The sequence below is a fragment of the Theropithecus gelada genome, chromosome 3 (genome assembly GCF_003255815.1).
Source record: "Theropithecus gelada isolate Dixy chromosome 3, Tgel_1.0, whole genome shotgun sequence".
Classification (NCBI taxonomy): domain Eukaryota; kingdom Metazoa; phylum Chordata; class Mammalia; order Primates; family Cercopithecidae; genus Theropithecus; species Theropithecus gelada.
Genome location: NC_037670.1, coordinates 127773804 through 127779803, shown reverse-complemented (window position 1 = coordinate 127779803; position 6000 = coordinate 127773804). Strand labels below are relative to the sequence as shown.

General features: G+C 45.2%; 1 protein-coding gene and 1 pseudogene across 6 annotated transcripts in view; both read left to right on the top strand.

Moving 5' to 3' along the window:
- The first annotated feature begins 2656 nt into the window (after positions 1 to 2656).
- Positions 2657 to 3522, top strand: LOC112621038 (annotated as a pseudogene). The gene has a single exon (XR_003118644.1). The product of XR_003118644.1 is annotated as a 60S ribosomal protein L7a pseudogene (transcript).
- A 2195-nt stretch (positions 3523 to 5717) lies between these two features.
- Positions 5718 to 6000, top strand: part of SLC26A5 (solute carrier family 26 member 5) — a 92133-nt gene continuing 91850 nt past the window's right edge. For all 5 annotated transcript variants that reach the window (XR_003118593.1, XM_025379638.1, XM_025379637.1 and 2 more), the window contains exon 1: positions 5718 to 5797. The gene's annotated coding sequence lies outside the window, so the exon portion shown is untranslated. The remainder of the gene's footprint in view (positions 5798 to 6000) is intronic.

Genomic DNA, 6000 nt, shown 5'->3' with positions numbered 1-6000 from the left:
CTTAAATCTTATACCTAAAATATAAAAACCCTAGAAGAAAACCTAGGGAATACCATTCAAGACATAGGCATGGTTAAAGACTTCATGACTAAAACACCAAAAGCAATGACAACAAAAGCCAAAATAGACCAATGGGATCTAACTAAAGAGCTTCTGCAGAGCAAAAAAAAAAAAAAAAAAAAAAAAAAACTATCAGTGGAGTGAACAGGCAACCTACAGAATGGGAGAAAATTTTTACAACCTATTTATCTAACAAAGGGCTAATATCCAGAATCTACAAAGAACTTAAATTTACAAAAAAAAAAACAAACAAACAACCCCATCAAAAAGTGGGCAAAGAATATGAACAGACACTTTTCAAAAGAAGACATTTATGCAGCCAACAGACATATGAAAAAATACTCATCACTGGTCATTACAGAAATGCAAATCAAAATCACAATGAGATACCGTCTCAAGGCAGTTAGAATGGCAATCATTAAAAAGTCGGGAAACAACAGATGCTGGAGAGGATGTGGAGAAATAGGAAAAATTTTACACTGTTGGTGGGAGTGTAAATTAGTTCAACCATTGTGGAAGACAGTGTGGCAATTACTCAAGGATCTAAAACTAGAAATACCATTTGACCCAGCAATCCTCTTACTGAGTATATACCCAAAGGATTATCAATCATGCTACTATAAAGACACATGCATACGTATGTTTACTATGGCACTATTCACAATAGCAAAGTCTTGGAACCAACCCAAATGTCCATCAATAATAGACTGGCTAAACAAAATGTGGCACATATACATCATGGAATACTATGCAGCTATAAAAAAGGATGACTTCATGTCCTTTGCAGGGACATGGAGGAAGCTGGAAACCATCATTCTCAGCAAACTATCACAAGGACAGAAAACCAAACACTGCATGTTTTCACTCATAAGTGGGAGCTGAACAATGAGAACACATGGACACAGTGGGGAAACCATCGCACACCGGGGTCTGTGGGTGGGGGGGGTGGGGGGCTGGGGGAGGGATAGCATTACGAGAAATACCTAATGTAAACAACAAGTTGATGGGTGCAGCAAACCAATATGGCACATGTATACCTAGGTAACAAACCTGCACGTTGTGCACATGTACCCCAGAACTTAAAGTATAATTTTTTTTTAAAAAGCCAAAATTGACAAATGGGATCTAATTAAAGCGCTTCTGCACAGCAAAAGAAACAATCATCACAGCGAACAGGCAACCTACACAGTGGGAGAAAATTTCTGCAATCTATCCATCTGACAAAGGGTTAATATACAAAATCTACAAAGAACTTAAATTTACAAGAAAACGAACAACCCCATCAAAAAGTGGGCAAAGGATATGAACAGACACTTTTCAAAAGAAGACATTTATACAGCCAACAAACATATGGAAAAAAGTTCATCATCACTGGTCATTAGAGAAATGTAAATCAAAACCACAATGAGATACCATCTCATGCCAGTTAGAATGATGATCATTAAAAAGTCAGGAAACAACAGATGCTGGAGATGTGGAGAAATAGGAACACTTTTACACTGCTGGTGGGAGTGTAAATTAGTTCAACCATTGTGGAAGACAGTGTGGCAATTCCTCAAGGATCTAGAACCAGAAATACCATTAGACCCAGCAATCCCGTTACTGGGTATACACCCAAAGGATTATAAATCATTCTACTATAAAGACATATGCACACGTATGTTTATTGTGGCACTACTCACAATAGCAAAGACTTGGAACCAACCCAAATGCCCATCAACGATAGACTGAATAAAGAAAATGTGGCACATATATACCATGGAATACTATACAGCCACAAAAAAGGATGAGTTCATGTCCTTTGCAGGGACATGGATGAAGCTGGAAACCATCATTCTCAGCAAACTAACACAGGAACAGAAAAATCAAACACCACATGTTCTCACTCATAGGTGGGAGTTGAACAATGAAAACACACGGACACGGGGAGGGGAACATCACACACCGGGGCCTGTCAGGGGTGTGGGTGCTAGGGGAGGGATAACATTAGGAGAAACGCCTAATGTAGATGACGGGTTGATGGGTGCAGCAAACCACCATGGCACGTGTATACCTATGTAACAGACCTGCACATTCTGTACATGTATCCCAGAACTTAAAAAAAAAGAAAGAAAAGGATGGAAGGAAGGAAAAGAAGGAAGGTAGGCAGGCAGGCAGACAGGAAGGCAGGCAAGAACACATAACAAATATCTGTGTGGCTTTACAAAAACACAGGAAGAATAGATGAGAAGTAATGACGTTGTTTACTCACACAGGATTGGGTAGAATGGATGGAACAAAAGAAGGAAGACAATTCTCTGAATATACGTTTTCAGATCTTTTAATTTTGTTTTTTCTTTTATCAGCTTTTAAGTTCTGGAGTACATGTGCAGATTTATTACACAGGTAAACGTGTGTCATGGTGGTTTGCTGCACAGGTCAACCCATCACCTAGGTATTAAGCCCAGCATCCACTAGCTATTCTTCCTGATGCTCTCCCTAATATTCTAACACCAAAGAAATGAAATTAAGCCAGCAAGGATGGGAAGCGGGTAGAGGGTGGGGAAGACTCATATTAAAAGTAAAGTCATCTCGCTCTCTCCTCCCGCCGCCCAAGATGTGGAAAGGAAAGAAGGCCAAGGGAAAGAAGGTGGCTCCGGCCCCTGCTGTCCTGAAAAAGCAGGAGGCCAAGAAACTGGTGAATCCCCTGTTTGAGAAAAGACCTAAGAATTTTGGCATTGGACAGGACATCCAGCCCAAAAGAGACCTCACCCGCTTTGTGAAATGGCCTCGCTATATCAGGTTGCAGCGGTAGAGAGCCATCCTCTATAAGCGGCTGAAAGTGCCTCCTGCTATTAACCAGTTTACCCAGGCCCTGGACCGCCAAACAGCTACTCAGCTGCTTAAGCTGGCCCACAAGTACAGACCAGAGACAAAGCAAGAGAAGAAGCAGAGGCTGTTGGCCCTGGCCGAGAAGAAAGCTGCTGGCAAAGGGGATGTCCCCACTAAGAGACCACCTGTCCTTCGAGCAGGAGTTAACACCGTCACCACCTTGGTGGAGAACAAGAAGGCTCAGCTGGTGGTGATTGCACATGACGTGGATCCCATCGAGCTGGTTGTCTTCTTGCCTGCCCTGTGTCGTAAAATGGGGGTCCCTTACTGCATTATCAAGGGGAACGCCAGACTGGGCCGTCTAGTCCACAGGAAGACCTGCACCACTGTCGCCTTCACACAGGTGAACTCGGAAGACAAAGGCGCTTTGGCTAAGCTGGTGGAAGCTATCAGGACCAATTACAAGGACAGATACGATGAGATCCGCCGTCACTGGGGCGACAATGTCCTGGGTCCCAAGTCTGTGGCTCATATCGCCAAGCTCAAAAAGGCAAAGGCTAAAGAACTTGCCACTAAGCTGGGTTAAATGTACACTGTTGAGTTTTCTGTACATAAAAATAATTTAAATACAAATTTTCCTTCAAAAAAAAAGTAAAGTCATCTCTAAATTAGAAATAATAGCAGTATCTATACAAGTAAATCCATGTAAAGTGCTCAGAACAGTGCCTACTATATGTAAACACTGAACAGGTATTAACAACATTGCTATTATTGTGTTAGTGTATTAGGTACCTGGTGCTACTAAGGAAGGAGACCACTACTACTCCTGCTGCCCTCCTCCCCCCACCTTGCCTAGTTCACAACACAGGAGGAAAGCGAGAAAGAAACAAAAGTAAGATAAATAACCAGACAACCTTGGCACCACCACCCGACCCTAGGAGTTAAACAAAGTAATAATAATAACATCAACCCCTGGCTTAAACTACTTGTGTTATCTGTAAATTCCAGACACTGTATGAAAAAAGCATTGTAAAACTTTCTGTTCTGTTAGCTGATGCATGTAGCCCCCAGTCACGTTTCCCACGCTTGCTCGATTTATCATGACCCTTTCAGGTGGACCCCTTAAAGTTGTAAACCTTTAAAAAGGCCAAGTATTTCTTTCTCAGGGAGCTCGGCTCTTAAGACGCGAGTCTGCCTACGCTCCCGGCCGAATAAAAAACCTCTTCCTTCTTTATTCCAGCGTCTGAGGAGTTTTGTCTGCCGCTGGTCCTGCTACACTACCAGCAAAGGCAGTTTATCATCCAACTGTCTCCAGTGTTGCTACTCAAAGTTTGGTCCTCCAGCAGCCTACCAGGATCACCCAGGGGCCTGTTAGAAATGCGTATCTCAGCCCCTACTGCAGACCTACTGAATCAGAATCGGCATTTTTAACGGGATCCGCAGGTGATTCCTATGCACATTATAGTGTAAGAAGCACTAGGGTACAGACATGTATGTGGCAAAATAATTTCATAGGATGGCAAAGGCCAAGTGGCAAATGAAGGACACCAGAAATGCACGTCCCAGGAGCCCAACTCCTCTTTAGTAACTTATCCTGTTAAGATTTGTTTAGAGATATTCAAAAGCGTGGAGAAAAGCAAATTTGGTTTCCTCAGCTAGGGACGTGGAGAGTGGTCTGGTGCCCTTGAAGAGATCGCCCTCGTGTGGAGTAGGGAGGGAATCTCCAGCCCTTCCTCCCGGTTGAAGGACCGCACCAGCGCTCCAAGCCCAAGGCCTGGCCTGGGTTCTGGAGGTGGGGTCTCCTTGGCAGAAGCCTCTGGTGTCTGCAGGCGTGCATTTCAGCTTTAAGACCAAAGACCTTGTCCACCACATGAGTCACTACAGTGTGCACGCGCAGAAATGCACAAAGCAAAAAACAGATGCTCTTAATGAACCAACTATAATCCTTACTAAGACAAGGCCAGAGGGAAGTGTGTATTTGAAATCATTTTCTACACTTCACCCTCCTGGATCCCGGCACTCTGGCTTCGGCGCTCTCTTGTATCCCAGTTTTTAGAAGCAAAACAAGCTATTTCCTAATTTGTTTTTTAAGAGACGGAGTCTCGCTTTGTTGCCAGGCTGGTCTCAAACTCCTGGGCTCAAGCGATTCTCCCACTTTGGGATAACATGTTACGTTATTCTACTTAATAAAACGCAAACGTTGTTTTGTAAATTCTAATTTAAATGCCCGGAAAATAACCTATCATGCATTGCCTTGTTGTGCAATAAATAGTCAATATTTGCAAACAAAGTGTTAACCAAAGGCAGTTCATCAAAACTTTTTGAAAAAAACAAAAACAAAAAATCCCACACTTACATTGTCCTAAGGATTTCCTAAGTTTTCGAATGTTCCTGTACGAATCCGAGTCTCTATAATGACTGTAATTGAAAAGATAAGTCAGGGTTTTCTTTTGGTTCTTTTCCATTTTAAAATCATAAAACGCAATGTTTTCCACTTGAACGCTATACCTTGAGTATTGTGCTTGCTTCAGCCTCGAGCCTCTACTGACGTTCCACCTCAAGGCGGCAAGATGCCACCTGGAGAAACTCCTGGGCCATAGAGGAAGAAAGCCGGTCTCATCAGGGTACTTTTGCTCGTCAAGAACAAGGTGTTAAATTCCAAGCACACTTTGGAAAGTTCTAGGTGCTTGGGAAGAGGCCCCTAGGGGGCAGGGATGCCCGCGCCCCGGCGTCCCACAGCGGAGGGTGGCTGCGGGGCCTGGCTTTGGTGGGGCGGGGCGGGCTTGTGTTACCCGGAGGCACCGGGCGCAGCCACCACTGCCCGCGGCGCCTCCTCCTAGAGCCGCACCTGGAGGCAGCGCGCCCGTCGAAGAGGCAGCGGCTGGGGAGCGCGGCGGGGCGGCTCCGCCCAGGGCAGCCCGGGCTGGTGAGTGCGCGCGGGGCCGGGGGTCGCGGTCCCTCGGGAGGGGGCTGAGCTGAGGCCCGCGGGCCCACCCGAGCAGGGGCCCTCGCTGTCACCGCCTCTGCCTCTGCCCCTCTCTCCCGGGCTCCATGCCGCGCCCTTTCCCTAAACGAACAGACGACAGGGCTGACCTGCCCGCACTCTGCTGATCTCTACGCCGGGAAGGA